The sequence below is a fragment of the Syngnathus scovelli genome, chromosome 18 (assembly GCF_024217435.2).
Source record: "Syngnathus scovelli strain Florida chromosome 18, RoL_Ssco_1.2, whole genome shotgun sequence".
Classification (NCBI taxonomy): Eukaryota; Metazoa; Chordata; class Actinopteri; order Syngnathiformes; family Syngnathidae; genus Syngnathus; species Syngnathus scovelli.
This window is the reverse complement of record NC_090864.1, coordinates 8,568,446-8,589,744: the sequence shown is the minus strand read 5'-3', so window position 1 is coordinate 8,589,744 and position 21,299 is coordinate 8,568,446. Positions and strand designations below refer to the sequence as shown.

The following is a 21,299-nucleotide window of genomic DNA, read 5'->3' as shown; positions in this document are numbered from 1 at the left end:
CAGAGGTTGTCGTGGACAGATCGTGCCAAGATGAGTTGATATTTCTACGTATGATGATGTCATCGTTTGTTGACCCAGCAATGAATCGGTAGGGTAAAGTAACTGATCTAACTCTACTTTTAAGGGTCTCTGTGGTGTGATCTGGTTTGGGGAGGGGACGGGGGGGTTGTCTACACAAACGAGCGCAGTGACGCCTAGTAACACCAGTCCCAGTCCATACAGAGCCAAAGGATTGATCAAACTCCCGTCTGAATGAAGTGAGGCAAGGCGACAAAGATATTGTCTTTCACCTGCACTCTGTCGAAACATTAGACCCGGTAAATGTCTTTAGCGAGGAGTTCTTTGCAGTAAATGAACAGAACAACTTGGACCATGACTGTATACTGTACACATCACGGAATCGATGAGGGCTGGAAAAGACCCTTACGTTTTTTGAGAATCTTAATTTTGGTCCGATTTGCTTATCGGATGGCGGACGTGCCGACCCGCAGCGTTTTTGAAGATTTTTTTTTGACTGATTTCCCCTGAGGAATAAAAAAGTTCAAGTTAACTATAATCTGAAGGCCATGTTCGGGTAGAAATAGTCTCTCCCTCTTTTTTCTACACATGCTTTTCTACAAGTCAGCTTTTCTTCTGTCCGTATATGACAAACAACAATGTAATAAAAAAAAAAAGTTCAATAGTCTATTTTTGCTTTTCTCAGTGGAAAGACGGGAAGTGTTTACAATGTTGGGTCACGGCATAGTGGAGGTCTTGAATTTGCAACTTTGCTTTTCACTTGCTGAAAAATGAGTTCTGCTTTTTCAAATAACGTGGAAAAGTTGCTCATAGGTCATCTTTGCAGCAATGAAATCAAGGTTGAAGGGTTTTGTTATGCAACAACAGCCTTCCTATTCAATTCTACAAAATACAAAACCTCTATAAGTAAACATTATTATCTATATGGAAGACAGTTAAAAAATCTTTTTCGGGCAGTGCTTTTAAAGAGAGTACCGGAACTAGCGACAAGTCAATCCTCAGGGCCCTTCCCCACTCGGCGCTTTGACTTTTTATTGAAATATTAAATGTGAGGTCGATTCACAGTGACACATTGTAAAGACTGTCACTCCACTCAAAAAAGCACTGAAGTGAGTGGCGAGGAAGAGTGAGAGGAAGATGAATATTACGAGTTTATAGTGAGCTAGAAGAGACGAAGCAGAAGTTAAATAAATCCGCAGGTGTACGAAACGGCACGGCTAATTTATTATTTATCAAGTACAAATTAGATTGTATTGTTTTTAGTTGTATCTGTCTCCGATAGATTAGCAAATGAATATTTTACAAGTAGTCTAAAGTAGTAGTTTAGAATGCATCCTAATTAGGGTCATTAAATGATATTGGCTGATTAGTTGGACGTGATTCTATTTGTAAATGAGTGAAAACTATTTAAAAGTTGCTATAGACAAATAGGGTTGTACTTTCTTTTTATTCTTTATTTTTCTTCTACTTTTTATTTTTCTGCCAACTCACCACGACGGTATTACCAACATGGCCATTACTCTGCAGCTTAAATAAAACAGTCCGGATCATCATACCTCGAGACGGATTGTAAATAGTCGATGGCTGCGATAAATTTGTCACTTCTTAGACAGAGATAGGGCACGTTACCTTCGGAGGGAGCATATTTCACCTTTCCCTAGGGCGGATAAAATGCAGAGCACAGGGGCAACACAGCTTCGGTAAGTGAGGCCTTCTTTATGGCCTGATTAAGTCATCTGAGGCGAGCTCCAGAACAAGCCACGCAGCTTTATTTTGCTTCCCGTTGTGCGGCCGTGCAGGACACTAAAGAAAAAATGGCACCCATATAATTACATATAACCAAGCGCTAAGTAGGGACTGAGCAAAAATTTTTCCGAGGTATTTTCCCTGGAAGCTGCTCGGCCCATTATATCGCAAATCTTGGTGCCGTACCAAGAAAGGAACACGAGTCAAGTTGGAAAAACAGATGGCTAACAATTACCAAAGCGTAGTTTCATTGATGTTAAACGACGACGTGCGGCGCATTCACGAAACACGTCTTCAGATCATTGCCTTTCAAGCCGAGCCTATTAAGAACAAACACGAGCTCCAGTGATTAAGGATCCCCCCTCCCCCCCCCCTTAAAGCTGTTCCTCACAGTGTAGCGATGAACAGAATCATGTTCTGATGAAACGATGAAAATCGATCGTTTTTTAAATGTACCGTGAGGTGATATTGGGTTCTGTGTATATAGATGAGGAATGCACTCTGCATGCAAAAAAAACAAAAAAAAAATGTGTGTATCACAAAGAGGCACTTTGGCCTTCAGCCTGCATGTCCAGACTCAGAGGCTCCGGACGTGAAAGGTCCGATAGCTCGGCGGAACCAAAATACCAGAATAATATTTAGAGCCATACATGCTGCTGTTGATACAATTCCCAGTGGAGCTCATAAAAAGACTGGTTTGATGATATTCTATACTGGCCTGAAGATTTTTCAAATGTCAAGGTGTTGTGTGTCGCAAAAAGGTGGGCTCATGTTATGTGTCCTACAGGTTGCACTTGAATAATGAATCACCACTATTAATACTGTATTTATATGTAACCAGAGCCTCACTTAGTTCATATGCTACAAGGTGGCTCCCGGCCGAAAATCGTATTTGGTAACCAACGTGTGCGCTCCATGCTGGGCACGCTTTTTCGTGAAGTGTAGAACATTTGAATACCGTATTTTCCGGACTATAAGGCGCAACATTAATGCATCATGTCAGATTTTGAATCCAAATCAAATCATTCTCCATTTTATCTTTTTTATTTCAACTTCAGACGCAACAAATTACTTTATGATCACAAAATGATCCATAGCCTTTTTGATTCATGATTCATAGTCTTCAGCGGGCCTGATATGATTTCTTTCATGACACATTGCTTCGGCCAAGTTTAAATTTAGGAATTTAGTCCATATATAAGGCGCACCGGACTATAAGGCGCACTGTCGGCTTTTGAGAAAATTTTAGGTTTTCAGGTGCGCCTTATAGTCCGGAAAATACGGTACATGTGTTAAATCTTGACTGACCGTGGCATGGAATCACCAATTCTAGCAATAAGAGCTAATAAGAGACAACAAATTTCAGGTTCTCTCTCTCCCCCAACTATTTTCCTGCCTACTGTCTGTGGCAAACTGTATAAACCTGATTCCTGTCCTTACTTTCGCCCTCCCAAGGTAGCTCAGCTGAAGAGAAAAAGGATTTATATGTAATAAATGTTTTGACTGTGAACCACTCATGCTTTAGACGGGCACTGCTGGAGGTTTAACAACAGCCTGGGAGCGTAACCAAAGGATTCTGAAAAAGCTTGAAAATGGCACAAGCAACCCCCAGTGATGACAAAGTATAACATGCCACAACATGGTGTCGTTTAGTAGAACCACTCTGCTGATTAATCTCGTACTTATATGTGTGTGGTCGGTGTCAGTCGGACGTCGGGATCCGGCGAGCGAGGCTAACGAAGTGTTTGGATGTCACAGGAGGAATTGTGGGGGGGTTTAACTGATGTCATGCTAACTAGTTAGCCTGCTCCTCGCCATATTGTTAATTTTTTAAAATTAAAAACAGCACAATTTATTTATTTTTTTCAAAAACAAAAATCAACAAAGTGCCTTATAAGAATTGAAGTCTGGCTCATTTGATGTACTGTTTTTATTCTCCTCATGTGTCTTATAAGATCCTTATCATTTAGGTATAATTAATATTTAGGAGTACCGTATTTTCCGCACTATAAGGCACACTTAAAAACCTCAAATTTTCTTTATTCGTTATTTATTCTATGCGCCTTATAATCCAATGCGCCTTATATATGAACAAAGTTTTAAAATGGGCCATTCATTGAAGGTGCGCCTTATAATCCGGTGCGCCTTATAGTGCGAAAAATACGGTAAATTAAGCTTGCAAATGTAGTCTGTGGCAGATGCAAAGCATATTGATGGCATCTCACAGTGAGCGGCAAATCTTTCCCCATTGCCTTTCACCCAGTGGCCCGCTTGGCGATTTAATTTTGCTGAAGTCTTGGCAGATTAGCGCTACCTCTGTGCTACTGTCATGGAGAATGCGACCCAGGTAGGCAGTGAGCGGAGAGCTGGCACATTGATAAGGACAGCTGCTCTTGGGAGATTTCCCTGGAGAGAACGCTAAGACAGGGCAGGAAAAGACATGCCGGACGTCTGGTGACAACAGCAGCTACGCCTTCATTGTTGCACTCTGGCTGCTGTGGCAGACCTGCTTATTATCTGATAGGCAGCTTACAAGCTAGGACACCATCAACTTTTGTAGGTGCAATCAAAGAGCTTAGGGCTAACATTCTGATTGAAGTCGCTGGGCGAGGCAAAAACAGATCGGCGAGTAGATTGAGGAAAAAAATATTCCCCCCCCTTGGATTTTACTTTAGAGTCACATTGAAGAGTTTCCATTTCCCGGCATAGTTTTCAAAGTTCAGTGAAGAGAGTCAAGAAGGAAATGATTTTGACAAAAAGGTGCTTTTGTTTTCATTCATTCAACAGCGTCACAAAACACATAATAGACTCATCGGGGGAAGCCATTGTTCTACGACAAAGTGACATTTATCCTAATAGGTTCATGTTTAAAAACGCTCCCTGAAGTACAGGCAACTTTTGAACCCTCATTAGCATATTCTGCTTTTATCCAAAACAAAGAAATTGTTTTTCCTTTCCGATATGACAATAGCAGCGGCCAGACAATGCCTTTTATTCTGAAAGCCAGGTGGCAGCTTGGGTCTTTACTTGAGATCTGCCACTGTTCTTCCACAGCTTCCCACTGGGTTTTCCTTGACAGAAGTGGAAAGAGGAAGTGACTTTGATGAGGAAATGTTGCTCCTCTGTGGAAGTGTTGAGAGGCAACGGCAATACGATTTATTTGTCTGCATGCATCTCGCTAACAGATTTTTAAACAGGGTGATATTTTGTGAAAAGATCTGATTTTTAAATTATTCTAATTAAAATAGGTTGAAATTTAGGAAGCATGGACAGAGGTCACTTTGCAAAATAAATAAATAAATAAATAAATAAATAAATAAATAAAATGTATGCACTGGCTATCTGATTCTCAAACAGGGCGATATTTTGTGAAAAGATACATTTTTAAATTATTCAAATTAAAATAGTCTAAATTTAGGAAGCACGGACAGAGGTCACTTTGCAAAAAAAAAAAAAAATTCTCAAACAGGGCGATATTTTGTGAAAAGATACATTTTTAAATTATTCAAATTAAAATAGGTTGAAATTTAAGAAGCACGGACAGAGGTCACTTTGCAAAAAAAAAAAAAAAAACTTATTATGCATTTTACTTCCCTGAGATGCAAACGACACTTATTCAGCAAAATGGCACTTTATATGGCTCATTCATGTGAATATGAAACCACCTAAAAGACATTATCCCGTACCTCTTATGGTTCATTCTCAAGCACTGAAGTTCCCCCTTAGGAAACATTTTTTTTTTGTACTCATTTTATAACTTTACTAAATGGCTGCTCATTACCTCCCTCGGAAAGGTTGTACATCTTGCATAAAAAAGACCGCTGACAGATTAATGAATTTAAGTGAGGCTTTTATCCTCATCTGTCACATAATTGAAAAATATAAACACTAAGGTTTACGTTTCGCATATTCCATTATAGAAAGGCGACAAACAGGTTTACGCATTTCTGTACATCACGCTGTGCTTGTTCAAGTCTTAGGGTGGAGTCATTTTTATGCCTAATAATCTTTCATCCTCAGGATTCTGCAGTTATTACTGCTCGTGGGCTGATATTTCATCTCCCTGTGGAGTTTTCATTCCAGCACTCTAAAATCATTGCGGGTTGATTGGTATTCATGTAGGCCTGCTGTTTTAATGCAAAGGGGCCTTTTGTGAAAGTATATTTAGTGAAATGATTGTTTCACACGCTGCATTGTCGAGAGGAAATAATACCTGATGTTTAAAAGCCCTTTATGGATGTTATTTATGGCAAGGTGTGGATTTCATTTTCATGCAATGCCATCTTGAAAGAATTTTTACAACTTACATGAACTTGATATCTGTGTGGGTATATATATTATGTTTTTTTTTTTTTTTTTTTCCCGGGAGGTGGTTCTACTTTAATCCCCCGGCTTGTATGGGCACAGGCAGGTCTTTGATCGGATCCTGTTTGATGAGCGATATTGACACGACCACGTCTGCCGCAGCTTCATCTGTTGCCACCATCCAAGTCTGCATTTGTTTAGTTTAACAAGATTAAAAGAGCCGTGGATGGATGTGTCAGATATCTGGAAATACTCCCCCTCCGTATAAAATAAAAGCGAGGATTCACCTTCCCGCCATGGCTTGATCGCTGATGCATCTGAAGAAGAGCTTGGCTTTTGCTTAAAGTCGGTTTCATTGTCTCCTTTGTGGCTGAGTGACATTTGGAATCTGGGATAATGTGCTAATGATGCAGTATTTTCATGTAGCTTGCTCCTCATAGCAGTTGTCTGGTTTGCTTTCATGGGTAATTAGTGGTTGATTCAACCCCAAGACAAATAGCAAAAGATTTGACGTGTCCAGTAAAAGTCATCTCTGTAGAAGAACTACACTCAAAATCCAATGCTTAAATTTTATATTTTAATTTGTGTCAACTCTGAAATATCAAAGCCCGGGCCAGAAACTGAGTAGAATTATAAATTACTCAACGAAATCAAAAATAAAGAACACTTGAAACACAACTGAGGGCTATTTTTTCTTTTGCTTTCCTTTCTTTTCCTCTTCAAGCCAGGAGCTATATTCTGCCAGCAATTTAATATGTGAAAGAAAGGAGGGATCTGTATTTTCATAATCGTATGATAAGGAAAGGGATTAAGCATAAAGAAGGATTAATTTGCTTAATCTGCCAATATGGTGGACCAACAACCTACCCCCTAGAAAGTGAGATGTTCTCTGGCTTGTAATAACCCGAGTTTACCCAATTATTATTTAACTAGAGAAACTTTTTTTGGGGAGATTTTTCTTTTTTTTGCGTTGAATTTACCTTCACAATTTTACAAAATTATTAAATATCAATGGGAACTGACACGACCCATCAAAAACTGCTCCATGTAGCAACAGTTGCTAACTTTGCAAGACACAAAAGAACACGCAAAGTAATTTACCTCCATTTCCAATCAACTTTTCCATTTCAAGCGACAATCATCTTAAAGCTTTCTGCTTTATGAGGTGCATAATAGGCACTGATCTCTATCTGCATTAAGGAGGGAAGATGGAGGTGATTAGAAGTTGATGCTCCCTCAGGCTCGGGATTATGGTAAATATACTGCTGGTCTCCAGCGACCATTAAAAAGAGCTTCTTCATCCCCTTCCAAGTGACTGAATTTTAGTGGACCCTGAAGGTATGGCAACATCAGCCACCAATGTTGTTTATGGTCTGCAGGGAGTTTTTTTGCAAGTGAGGTGTTGAATGAACATGACCACCAACCATCACGGTCACCGAATTCCGGCTGACTATCACAAAATGTAATTCATGGCCGAATCTGCTCAGATTAATATAAATATTGGTGTCTAATTGGTTGGAGTCGAGACATATCCATTGCAAATCAAATTCACGCTTCAGCTGAAGGTTTTGTTTAGTATTCAATTCGTTTTATGGCCATAATTAATATGTTAAAGCTCTTGCTTAATATAGAAGATAAAAATACTGTAAAATCGAATACTTTCATTGAAATTATAATTGTATTAATGAGTGTTAAAATGGAGATTTGCTGAGAATAATTGGATGGTTTGATTGTTGAATGGATGGAGAAACTCATCATTGTTATTTATTCAGGAATTTATTTGTGTATAGTGTGCAAAGACAATATTGAATGTGACCCAAACAAAGAATTCAATATATTCCCCGGGTGCGTTAAAATAAATACATTATAGCCAAATATATAATATCCAGGCAAAACAAAACACATCCCCATCTCATTACTTTATGCTGGGCGACCAACATATTGCTTTTTGCGCAGAACAAATACAAATAAACAAAATGGCCTCCGTTTCCTCCGAGATTAGGTCGACGACGCTACTGTACATGGTAAAATGTCAAAAACCAAAATCTTAGTATAGTATCCGCCCGACTAAATCTTTTATGAAGGTGTCATTTCTTATTCATAAGAACTTGCTATACAATTTCACGATTAGGATATCCACAAGTGACAAGACGGGTCCTTGGTGTGTGACCTTGAGGTTAAACTTGTCTCAGACAAAGCTTGCTTACTGGTGGGTTTCCCGCTCATGGTTCAGCTAGTGTGGTAATAATCTGTTTTGTATGCTGCTGAGTGAAATATGATGTATGAGCTTTTTCAAATGAGTTTAAAATGGATATCTCTGAGCAAAGATAATCATTTCTGTGTCTTTTTAGCTGGAAGACGGCGGAAGGTGCAGTTGAGCCGGATGGATATTATGCTGATTTTCGGCAAACCAAAGGGTAACATGGGGGGGAAGTCAATCTTCTATTTCATTGTTATCTGTTTATATTTATTTTATATTATTTTTTTTTTGGTATTTATTATATTTATTTTTTATCCATCAACCAATCTGAAAGGCGCTCAATTTAATTCCATGTATTTGAATGTAATGTGCGAATTTGACTTTTTTTTGTTTGTTTTTACGAGTCACGAGCTAAACCGTGGTTTCAGCAATATGCAATATAAATTCAGCCGAGATCTGCCTCCCTGCAGACATTTTGATTTGTCATAGCAGGAAAAGCACAGGCGAGACTGACAGAATTAACCTTGGCTCGCTTTGAAGGAAGCCAAACTCATGAGCCATCATTATACACAATAGTGGCATCATATATATATTTTTTTTAATTATTGTTTGTTTGTTTTTAGCACAGCCCACACAAAAAAAAAATCATCTTTGTGGGATGGGCTCAGTTTATTATTATTATTCGTGCATCTATGATCAAACGTTCTTTTCAAAAAATGTCAGACAACAATAACAGTTATGTGATAAAAAAAAAAAAAAAGTGGTTTAACTTAGGTGAGCTATTGTTAGAGTCTTTTGTGCCAACTTAATCCCTCTTCATACATGGGGGATGAGAGGATGGTCAGGGCGGAAACATTTTTAATTTGGAAATGGTACAGGAGCAACACAGTTGTGTTTTTTTTTTTCCCCCTAGAGCTTTACAAGGAAATCTTCCTCTAAGCTTCAAACACATACAACAAACCAGTTCTTTGATTGTGAATTATAGTAAAAGCCTCCTTCCGCTACTCCAACTTGACTACTGATTAGATATGGTGAGTACATGAGATTAATAAGGAACTGTAACTACCTGAAAATAATTTTTACACGTTAAAAAAATAAAATAAAAGTTGATAACATAGCTCGCTGTGATTGTTTAGTTGCAACATTAATATAAAAGCAATATAAAATATGCCATGAAGAAAAAAAAAAAAATCTAAATTAATTTTGGTTTCTTTTTGTGTCTCCGAGAGGTTTGTCTTTGCCGTGGCCTTTCCGCATCTCATTTTATCAACTGTCAAAAACCACGCTGTCCCCATTTTATCATTCTCCCATGAAGCGCTTTGAATTCTCATCTCAGTGTTTCACAAAGCACAAAAAAAAACTGTCACAATTACACTCCATCTTTTTTTTTTCTGTCTTTAATCAACATTAGCTGTGCATATAAGGAAGTGGGGGGGTTGCAGTCTAAATACATAAACCCTCCAAATTATTCTGTGTGAATAAAAGTAAAAAAAAAAGTCTGGAATAATCTTTAAAGTCCTCATTTGACTAAGTGCAAGTTGGAAGAATGGTTCCACTTGTGAGCAAGGTCAACTTCTTTTAGCCAGCTAGCCCCGCTGTGACACTCCCTTGCGTTACTAATGAGACAGGAGCGGCGAGGGGGCTCCGTGTGGAGATAAACAACCTGGCAGTGTCTGCCCCCGAGGGTTTCTCCCCGGGCCTTGGGTCCTTTTTTTTTTTCCGCCCATTAGAAGTATCCAGCTGCCGTTTTATTGCATAAAGCCAAAGTCGACTGTGTTTCCACAAGTTATTGGTGCTCAAGCGAAGACAAAACTAAAGCACTCAGAAGAGCACGAACCTTTGATTAAGGTTTAAAAATGTGAATCACAAGGACATGAACTTGAGGCGTTTTACCTCATTTTAGCCATTTAGGATTTTACATAAGCATAAATGTAACCCTGACATGAACACACTCTAAGTTGATATCATTATTGATTTCTTAAAATATCAATATTTCCCCCATCACATAATGGGAACTTTGAGTTGTTGAGATGTTCCTTCACTGATCAATTTTGATGGCAGCATGTTTGAATCTACAGTGAAGTCAAAGACCTTTCAAAATTGCACCTCTTCTATAAATCCAGGTGAGAAGCACGCAACCTCTACCCTGCAGTCAGACTATTCTCCAAGCTCGGAGGGGGCATGTCCATGGGATGAAAGGGGAGAACAAGCCATGGCACTCAAGCAGCAGGGAACTTTGGACTGAAGCTGTGGAGAAAAAGGCCACCATTGATTTCCCTCCACTGCCTGAATCATATTTTCCCAAATTATATTAGATTGCAATTTTCAAAGTAGAAAAGTTACCCCAAAACATACTCATAAACTACTCTAGTTGCGGAATCTTTGGATCGCAGAAGGGAAATAATTACCCAGTCTGACTTCTGTTTTGCTTGCATAATAAATACCCCAGCGATAAATTGAGGCGAGTCTTTGGCACTCTGAAAGACAATGAGAAGGAGGACCTTTCGCGAGCATAAAAGCTCCAGTCAGCAGCGCCGTAATTGCTTTTCATACGGCAAATTTGCTTTTACTTTCCCCGTTAATGAAATTAAACCGGAACATTCTTCTCACAATCAGCAGAGCAGTAGCCCTAAATGTCAGCGGCTCCTGGATTTCTTCATTCAATTTGAGCAAACACCCAGGAGAGAGAGAGAAGAGGGGGGGCTATATGGCATGAACTGATTGACAGAGTTCCATTACAGGGGCTTATCAGACCCCTGTCTGCAATTATCTAGGTTCAGTAAGGAGGTGGGATTTGATTTTGTGCCAGGATTATAGTCAGGAAGATGTGTGTTGAAAGGGCTCCACATTATGACCCTTCTCTAATTTTCATTTGCATTCTCTCTACCGCACTAGTTTGCAATGTTCTGGTCAGAAGAAGTATTTTGTTGTTTATGTTAGTAAAGTTAGGTGTTGAGGTTTTATTATTTTTCATCTGTGGCAATTGAGAATTCTGATGTATACGTTTATTTTGACTGATGCAAACTAATAAAATTCCAACATAGTTCATTGGCATGAAGTTTTATTCTTTAATTTATTCATTGCTGTTGTTTATTCATTATCTGTGCCTTCTTATTTTGACTTTTTGTATTGTTTACTCGAATGTGTAATATGTCTTGTCACCGTGGGATAGTAGGAAACGCAATTCCGATCTCCTTGACGTGAAGAAATTGACAATAAAGCAGATTTTGAAGATACCACAAGATGGCGCCAATATTTTCATTAGACATGGCTTTGGCCTGAGGGAAAAAAACAACAAATAGGCAAGTATATCGAGGAATAAGACTGCCACCTAAAAGACTGTAGAGTCTAAATATATATTTTTTTTTATCTAAAATTCTCACACAGACCAACCCAACCACTTGACTCGAATCTCTCTTGCAGTCGGTGCATTTTCAAGCAAGACGTTCAGTTGCGGTCAGCACAATTACAACAGGCTGAGTGCAGCGGCCGTTTAATAGATTGGGGAAATACTGTAGACGTTTCAAGTCTCAGATGCAACCAGTTGTTGAAGGACAGCCATGCCTTGCAAATCACTCAGCGGGAGCAAAGGGGGCATGTTAGACTCCGGTTGGGTCAGCAACACTGAGCACCATACTAAGAACCTCATTACAGTGGGGGAGAATGTGCAAATCGCCACAATCAATTACCTCTTCATTCATGAACCCCAAGTCGGAACATGACATTTCCATGAACAAACAGCTCCACAAAACCCACAAGGACTGTACAGAATTTACACATAATGCCACGGGGATGGTATAATGCCATCAGACGTTCCCCAAGAGGTCTCTCTGCAGTAAGGACGAGAGTATGAAATGTAAATGTTTTTTTTTTTGTCTCGCAATATAAATATGTATTTGAAATGTATTTCCATAATGACTTTGGTTTGGTGCGCATATGGAGCGTTTGCCTTCCCTCAGCATGTCAAATGAGCTGCGCTTGCTTCTGCCTCTTTCATGAACTCTCCCGAGCGGCTCCGTGCGCTAACGCTAAACGTGACGGCTCCAACCCAGACAGATGGGAGACTTAATTTACCATTCAAATTTGGTTATCCAGTTTTTAAGATTACCATCTAATAAGTTCAATTAAATTGTTGTAAAATAATTAAACAAATTATTATTTAAATTATATATACTATTATATATATTATAATATATAGACTATTATATATATATTGTATTATTTAATATAATTAAATGACAAATAATATAATTACAACTTTAACATAAGATGAACCGACAATGTGGATCTTCCGATTAGTACAGAAATTCCACTTTTTTAAATCCTGCTTTACAGGAAACGTCAATAGTGTTGTTTTGCTCATCAATAAAGACATTTCCAGCTTATGTTACAAAAGAATGGCGGCTAATTATCCAAGGTTGATAATATTGACAAGACGGTTGTGCTGCAGATGATGCCGACACCAGCGCAAAGTGAAAAAGATATGTTTGAATAATTGATGAAATAAAATTACGGCAAAAAAAAATCATATTTAAAGTGACTGTGTTTAACTCAACTAAATTATACATATTTATACACGTGAGTAAGAAAAAAAACTCAGCAAAATGGAGAGCGAGCTGAGACGCTTTGAGAAAGATGACGGGGGAGAGAGAAAAAGGTTCTTCAAATAAAGCCTGCTAATGAGCTGGCGAGAAATTTACACAACTTGATGACTAAGGATCGGAGGCAATTACCCGCGTGCAGCCCAAGCTTTCATCTGCCATGACAATGCCAACCAATCCGTCCCTGTCGGGTGAGGTCAACAGGAAACCAAATTTTAAAAAACACGAACTATTAGTCGAAATCCTGTGAGCAACATTTACAGCCAAATATGGTCATGGAGCTGCTATGGTAAAAATAAAGAGTCGTGCAAAAAAATACAATAAATTATAATTATCGACACTTTTATTTTATGACGATTCCCTAAAAGCTAGCTTGCGCCTGGCTTAACATGCAACTTGCCCCCCCCCCCTTCGAATGACATTACTAAAGCCATTCAAGGACTTTGCTTCATTTTGAGTGAAAGCATGTCAGATATGATTGATTTGGATAGCATAATGCTTGCCAGGAGTTGCACACAACTGTCATGGAAATAGGTTGACAGCTGGGCCAGATACTTTATCAGTCTTATACAAACAGATTTATCCGTGGCGCCGAGCCTGTGATTGTATTAAAATATGTATCAGGGGGGCTTTAAAGGAAACTGTTTGTGGACGTGGAGAAATTTGCATTGTCGCCTATATGAAGATCTTTTTAAGCGGTGACGATTTGGTCGTGGTATGCTTTTAGCTTAGAAATATAACTATTCGGGAAAAATAAATTTAAATACATTTTGTCTTTGCTCTCGGAATCCACACTATTCATAATCCTGTGCTCATGCACACATCTCCACTAGCACGTCTATTTAATCCCAATACTCGATACTGACCCCAGGTGGTCTAAGCGGGTCACTAGGTGAAGAGGGAAATAAAACAACTATTTTATAGCGCTCAGGGATGGAACACTTAGAAAAGTCTCGCGTTCGATTGGAGTCATATGAAGTGACCTCGACTTTATTATGAGCACTATACAAATGCCATCAAGCCAATGAAAGCAGATATAAGGGAAAGCTTTCAACTAAAACCCATCAATTGGCAATTTTTTTTTTTTTTTTATCATAAACTGATTTTCAAGACAATATGCAGGATATTTACCGGAACTTAAATTAAATCATGCGAATGCTATGAACCAGATATCTGGAGCCACGGTGTCTGACTTAAAACAGTCCATCAAATCCATCAGCCATGACGGAAAAGATTACGCTAACTGGTCTTGAAATAAAGCTAACTCCGGAAAATACAACTTGGCTATTATTGTTGGGCATTTTATTTGTTTTATTGATTAGCACCTTGAGGACCTCATAGCTTAATTCTGTGTGACATCAGTTCAAATGAAGTTAAAGCTTTCTGACATGGAGATGATTAGCAACAATAAGAAGCCGTAATTTAAAAGCGTAGAAGTGGTTTGTTTGTGTCGCCGTGTGTCACAACCAATAATTGCCACGGACGACATCATTTATACAAATGATGACAAATCTAAATTTAGAGATTTCCTCTCTGAAGTACAAATCACTTTTTTACGAGAGCCGAGTGTCATTCGTCAGAATTTCAACGTGATTATGCAAACAATGATTGACAGTTTAAATAACATTCTTTGTTTAGGAAAAAAAAAAAAAAACTTTCAAAAGTGGGCACATTTACATAGCCATCAGAGAAGATGAGCAGCTGCTCTCACCAGGACGTCAACATCACGACGTTCACCGATTTGGTGTAATCAGTAAAACGAAAGGAGGAAAAGTAAAGTGCTGCTAGATACTTTGCAGGTTTAACTACAGTACTTGAATAATTTATATAAAAGTATTTTACAACATGTTCATTTTGTCATATTTAATTCTACAGATTTTGTGATATAGGTTTTGGTTAACTTTGTCTTAGTAATGGTTCAGCAACAGTACATTTCACCACCTGCTATATAAGTAGAATTTATGTTACAGTATGTTTTTTAGAGCATGCTATATAAGGAGATTTATATGTCGGGGTGCACCAAATACCTTTTATGATTCTTCTGACTTTTGTGTTTTCTGTAAGAGAGACAGAGAGAAAAATATAAGTACAGCAAAATATTTTAGCTTAGACAATTTGCACAAAACTGGATAAGAAATTGTCATTTGGTCAAATTCGGTGGATAATTTTTTTTTTCAAAATAAAAGTAACATTTAAAAAAGAAAAGGCATTTTTTGGCGGGTAACAAAACAACTTTTGTTGAGATTGAACCCTCCAGCCCGAGTCTTCGACATGTAAACCGTGCATGGCGTTGCCATTTGACACTTTCTTCCTTTCTTTTGGCATTTCTAATTTGAACCAACGGAAGCATGTGTCAGTCTCCGCCAATCCTGACTGCCCATCTGGGTTTTCATTACAGGGCTGGATTGCACAGCAGCGGGAGATAAATTGGTTATGTCTAAAGTCAAATTATATCCAAGACTTTGCAATTCAATTCACTGATCGGAAAAGGGGAGAGAAATCTGTTTAAAGGCATGTTCCAATCTAGCGCCTGCAGTAAAAGATACGTTTACAAAAGATGTAACCTCCAAATTGCCTTCTACTCGACACATGAATGGCAGGTTTTACCGCCATTCATGTCGTGTTTGATGGGAAACGGGATGTTCTGGTAATTATTTGACATCTACAAAGCTGCTATTCAATAGCCTGGAACCAACTGGCCCTCAGGATGTGACTAATTTTTTTTCAAGTTGGCAAAGTTAATTTAGCTTTTAACACATTTTGGATGCTTCTCATCTAGTGACCCAGATTAGGAACCCTTAGTTCTATTTTCAGATATTACAGGTTGTAATTTACATGATCAGTTATAATTTCACACTGCACTTCAAATATTGTGCTGATTCAACACTTTCAAAATAATGTCAGCTAGTCATTTTGTGACAATGAATTATGAAATAACTCGTTGAAAATACTTCTGTACTGTCCAGTCATGCTGATGATGACTTTTCCCCATCAGTCATGGAGGTGACTATCTCCTGGGGTACAAGTAGAGGAAAGCTTACTCATCTCAAGCGTTCATGACTCATGACCCCTCCATGCTCACACCCTCCAATGAGTTGTGGGACTGAGCAATCCCCTGAAAGGATCCGATAAAAGATGGAAGCATCACCAGAGGTTTCCGTAAGACAGGTCGGAGTTCAAATGCCGAGACGTGCGAGACCCGTTGGGTTCCAGCTAAGTCCCACCTCCACACGCATCATCCATTGTCAGAACCACGGCAGCCTATTGATAGGATGCATTGATTTCCTGATTAATGGACCTTTCCGCCATTGGTGTTCACCGCCGCCGACATCATTTTAATGTGTGCGTGATCGATAGCTCCATCAACACTAAGAATATCCCGCCGTCAAGCTACGGGGGGTTTGTCTGGCCATGTGTGCATGTTTAGATCCAAAAGGGCACACGGTATTTGTATGATAATTTATGCAAAGGAGAATATGAATGAATTTTTGGGAAAACATTAACTCCCAAAAAAGTGTCAAAACACTTACACAAAACTGCCCGCAGTATAAAACTTGCTATTAGCATCCGATGGCTAAGCAAGTATAAAATAAGAGCAGGGATGAGTTGAACCTCACATTGATGTCAAGAGCACCCCGCAATAATCGCCCTCCTCGCACCGCAGCATGCGATGCAGAGAGAAATAATGGGCAACGTGAGATGACTGGACAATAGAGGAGAGAGTAATTGGAAGTGCTGCTGTGGGTGTCGCGTTTCTCAGGAAATGGGATTATAAGGAAACATCTTTTACATCTACTACATGTCATGATCAGCCGGGTGTATTGCATGTTTAAATATAAGAATGATAATTATATACTGTATTTTTTGGACTATAAGGCGCACCTAAAAAGCTCAAATTTTCTCAAAAGCCGACAGTGCGCCTTATAGTCCGGTGCGCCTTATATATGGACCAATTTCCTAAATTTAAACTGGCCCGAAGCATTGTGTCATGAAATCAATCATAAGTGGCCCGCTGAAGACTATGAATCATGAATCAAAAAGACTATGGATCATTATTTTGTGATTATAAAGTAATTTGTTGTGTCTGAAGTCGAAATAAAAAAGATAAAATGGAGAATGATTTGATTTGGATTAAAAATCTGACATTAATGGTGCGCCTTATAGTCCGGTGTGCCTTATATAAGGACAGAATTTTAAAATGGGCCATTCATTGAGGGCACGCCTTATAGTCCGGTGCGCCTTATAGTCTGGAAAATACGGTATGCTTTAAATTGATCAAATCCTTGGGTGTTGTAGGTTTAAAAGTGCCCCCCGTAATTTAAACCCAGAGGTGGTTTGACTCTTTCATATTGGCTTTAAAGAGTCTTTATGGATGGAGCCCATAGCGGGACACCAAGTTGAGATTTTCAAGCTACCTTGAAGCAACCCGAGTCGTTGTGTTGACTATTCATGGGGGCCCCGTGCCTGAGGCCGTTTGATTGAAAAATTCTCATCTGTAGCTTCTAGAGAAGTGGGCTGCTGAGTGGCAGAAAGCTTCCAGGTGACACCTGTAAGGGGGTCTTTGGAATATGACTCCCCTGGAGCAATATTATTTTCCATCCTCAATCTTTTATGTTATTTCTCAGTCATCGGAATAAGGTGAAAATCCACTTTTAGTTTCGAAGCAATGTCCAAATGTGCCTTCCACTTTCAAATTTGGTTTGGCTTGGCAGTGACCGATTGGATGTTGTGAAAGGTCATGTGATACAACTGGCGATTTTCAGATTTCAAAATGATAGCAAAATTAATTGCCAACGCTCAGCCAGTCATTAAAAATAGATACAGAATCTGGCACACCGGCCGATTAGATTACATTTGCTCACGTCGGCCATTGAGAAAAGCAAAATTGCACGACTGCTACATTATTCAACATTTCGCTGAATGGAAAGTGACATCGAAGTGGACTGTTCACTTGCCGAGAAGCATAATATGCATAAAGACAATGCATAGTTTGAAAATAAATGTGGAGATATGATACGTTATTTCCCATTTATGTTGGGTCATTAAATTTTACACCGATAAAGCTTGTTTTGCATTCTCGGTAAAATTCACCTAAAAAATAAATCAAAAGTGGAATTTATTATATTCTGTGAGTTTGTGAACGTGCTCACATTTCTTTCCAGTGTGTGCTTCATCATGCTGTGTAGAATTGGATCTATTTTAATGAACCAGCATATGATACAAGCAAATTATTATGTGGAGGAAATTTTATATCTCTTACATTTTATTTTACTTCCCACATTTTTAATTCTGATTCCATAGTTGATTGTTTTTCTATACAGCAAATAATATGACTTCTATCAGTCGTTACGAACATCAGATCATTTCCAAGTCTAGCAAACATTTTGTTTTGGTTACATTCCAAAGTACAATAAAATTGTGCTGAAGTCATTGAGCGATCATGTCAAGCTGTCAGCATCCAAAGAGAGCTTGGAAAAGCTTTATAGTCTCCATTAAGAAAACTTTCTGGTCAGATTATTTGCTGACTAAACACACTAAGCTTTCCAAAGAGCCCATTAGAAATCGTTTGTGATCACAAAGTGTAAAATAGGATTTATCAGGAGCCGACTGAAAATCTGAATGGATTTTAACGTTCCAAAAAAAAATAAACGTATTGTCTTTAGAGTTATTGTCATAACTGAGTGATTTTGATCTAACTGTTCCATGACATGGTTTACAGGCAATAATTCGAGGTAGATTATTGCGTGCCTTTGCTGTTCTGAGAAAGTCAGAGGTGCGGACAAGCACCGTCAGCTCTTTTCAGCTTCAGATCTCTGAATCACAACTTCATTGGTTGTTAAGTGTAGCATATGGATTGCCGCTCGCCCATTCAAGCAGCTCTCTTCCTTGCGCAATAATCAAGGTATTTAAAAAAAATAAAAAGTGCTTGCCTACCACAGTGAAATGTCCAGCCTGGTTATTTCCATAGGTGACAACAGCATCAACAATGAAGAAGCACAGATTGAAGGAAATCTGGGAATAAATGCAAACAAACTGATGGGACAATGAGGCACACCTATGTGGCCGGAGCGAGCTGATTGGTTGATTCAAAGAAAAGTGATAATGAAAAACAGGTGCAATATGACAGGTCAAACTTAATCTAAACCAAGGGTGTCAAATTTATTTTTGTCACGGGCCTCATCATAGTTTGCCTCAAAGGGCCATCAAAATTGTCAACTCAAATAAATGAATGAAGAAATAATTAAAAATGAAAATTAAATATTTAAAAATAAAAATGATTTAAAAAAAATTCTGGTAATAAAAATTGTTAACAATATTTTAAAAGTGAAAACAATTTGAAATTTTGGAATTAACACATGAACTCGATGCACAATTATTATAATAATAATTTTGCTCTGTGGTTTGTTCTGACTTACCACAAACATCCCAAAATGCATCTTGGTTGTTTGTGGAGGTCAAATAGCTCCACGCTGACTCCATTTACACTCTTTCAGTGTGTCCACTGAGTAATTGCCTCTACTCAGCATTCAGCACTTACCCAGGCGGAAGAAAAAATAGTCCCCGCTAACCACCATCATCATTTTATCATCTCTTGTTTACACTTTTCCCGCCACTGATATACTTGTACATGACCTCAAACGATCCAAAATATCGATATTTGGATTGAAGAATCGATTTGATCTGCCATTGTAAGCATGAATATTTACCTCCACACATCACTAACGTCAAATTCTGGGGTAATTGTCCCATTTTCTAGAAACACATCAATAGAGCAACAGTTCAGGACAGCATTGATTCCGCGAATACGAATATATCGATTGCGAAAGATGCTCATTCGTCCAGTTTATTTCATTCTCAGGGCATTGAAGCGATTTCGACTCTTCTGGTTGTCTTGCTAAACAGCGCAAGTGAGGGAGCCGACAGCCCGGAATTAATTGACATGCCTCCAACAGGTTGTTCTCTAATAACATATCGATCGGCCAGGCCTGATATGCAAAACGGCTGCCAGCGTGTGTTCCCGGCGAGGTGAGACGGATACCCTCACAATACCTTGGGCCAAGCAGTGTTGATTAAAGGAGGTATTAGAGCTTGTGATCACATAGAATGACTGTCAGGCCTGGCACACGCCGCCGTGCCGGAGCGTGTCTTCATTAATAGATAACGTATTCCGCAGACAACGAGAGCGGTTGACATTTGCACATAAGATGTCCGTAAGTTACAAGAAAATCAATAACGCCGTATTTATTTTCTGTTGAATTAGATGAAGCTGGAGGCTAAATGTTTTCTGTTTTGTCTGCTTTATAATTCTAATTATTAATCGGAGTTGTTTTCAATTTGTACTTTATTTGTTCCGAAAAAAAATTCGATAGAAGTCCCACGATCTGCTTCTCTTCTTTGTCAATATTCTCAAGTTAGGACATTTCTGCCAAGTGGTCCATGAAAACTAGTCGTGACAAGGACATGCTTTACTCGAGCAAGGTCTTCCAAAAAAAGGTCAGACAAGACATTCTACTTAAAAGAAAGCCAAAGTTGAGATGGTTTTGGTACTCTTGACAGGCATTGTGCCTTGATGATCAATCGTAAAAAGGAGTCAAGCTGTATAAACAATCGTAATTTGATAGCCGTTAACATATTTATTTATATGGCCGAGTCAGTCATTATGTATAATAAAAGGAGTTAGTCACAATTAAATCCAAATCATGTTTTCGATTGTCACAGATGGACCATTGCAAATTGGCAACTTGCACATGAAGCAGCGCTAACAACAATTCACATAGCAATGCTTCCAGTTCTCTATTTCCATGACGAAGACCGTGAAAGAGCGAGCAGACAATCTGCTCATCCTGGCTAGTCTACACAGCGACTAATTAAAAGTTGGTCCTGTCTGTCGTTTTGTAAACAACTCGTATTGAATAAGAGCAACTCGGAGTGCTCCGTTTTAACATTTTGATGTCTTCGTCATTGTAATTGCCGTTTGAATTATTGACGAGGCAATATGTTGAAAAGTGGCAAAACAATATGAATGCTAATCAAATGCCCTCTAGGTTGAAACATACCTCTTCGCCTGTGGCCATTCAATCGTTATGACCGGGGAGATGACAGCACGTGAGGTAATTAGACTTTTTTAACAAACTTACTTTTCCGTGTTAACAATCGGACATTAGGTGTTCCACTGAAAATAGAAGCTCTGCGAACTGCATGAGAATCTCTCCTATGTGGAATACCGGGTAAAATCTGATTGATAATTGTTTATGCCCTCGGCAATGATGAATGTGTATTTTAGGAAAATTCACCAAAGCCGGAGCTACAAAGAGAAATCCGAGTGTTAACCAGCGTGCAGAGGTGGGTGGGAAGAGCAGGCTGTTTGGAAAAACACACTCTGCTACCTTCTCTTTCCCTTCGCACTGCAGGGAGCCCAGTACGAGTTG

The 21,299-nt window shown here is 38.8% G+C and overlaps 1 protein-coding gene across 10 annotated transcripts in view; it reads right to left on the bottom strand.

Annotated features, from left to right (window-relative positions):
* Positions 1 to 21,299, bottom strand: part of ntng1a (netrin g1a) — a 91,129-nt gene that overhangs the window by 55,063 nt on the left and 14,767 nt on the right. For all 10 annotated transcript variants that reach the window (XM_049749796.2, XM_049749787.2, XM_049749792.2 and 7 more), the window contains exon 3: positions 14,898 to 14,927. The gene's annotated coding sequence lies outside the window, so the exon portion shown is untranslated. The remainder of the gene's footprint in view (positions 1 to 14,897; positions 14,928 to 21,299) is intronic.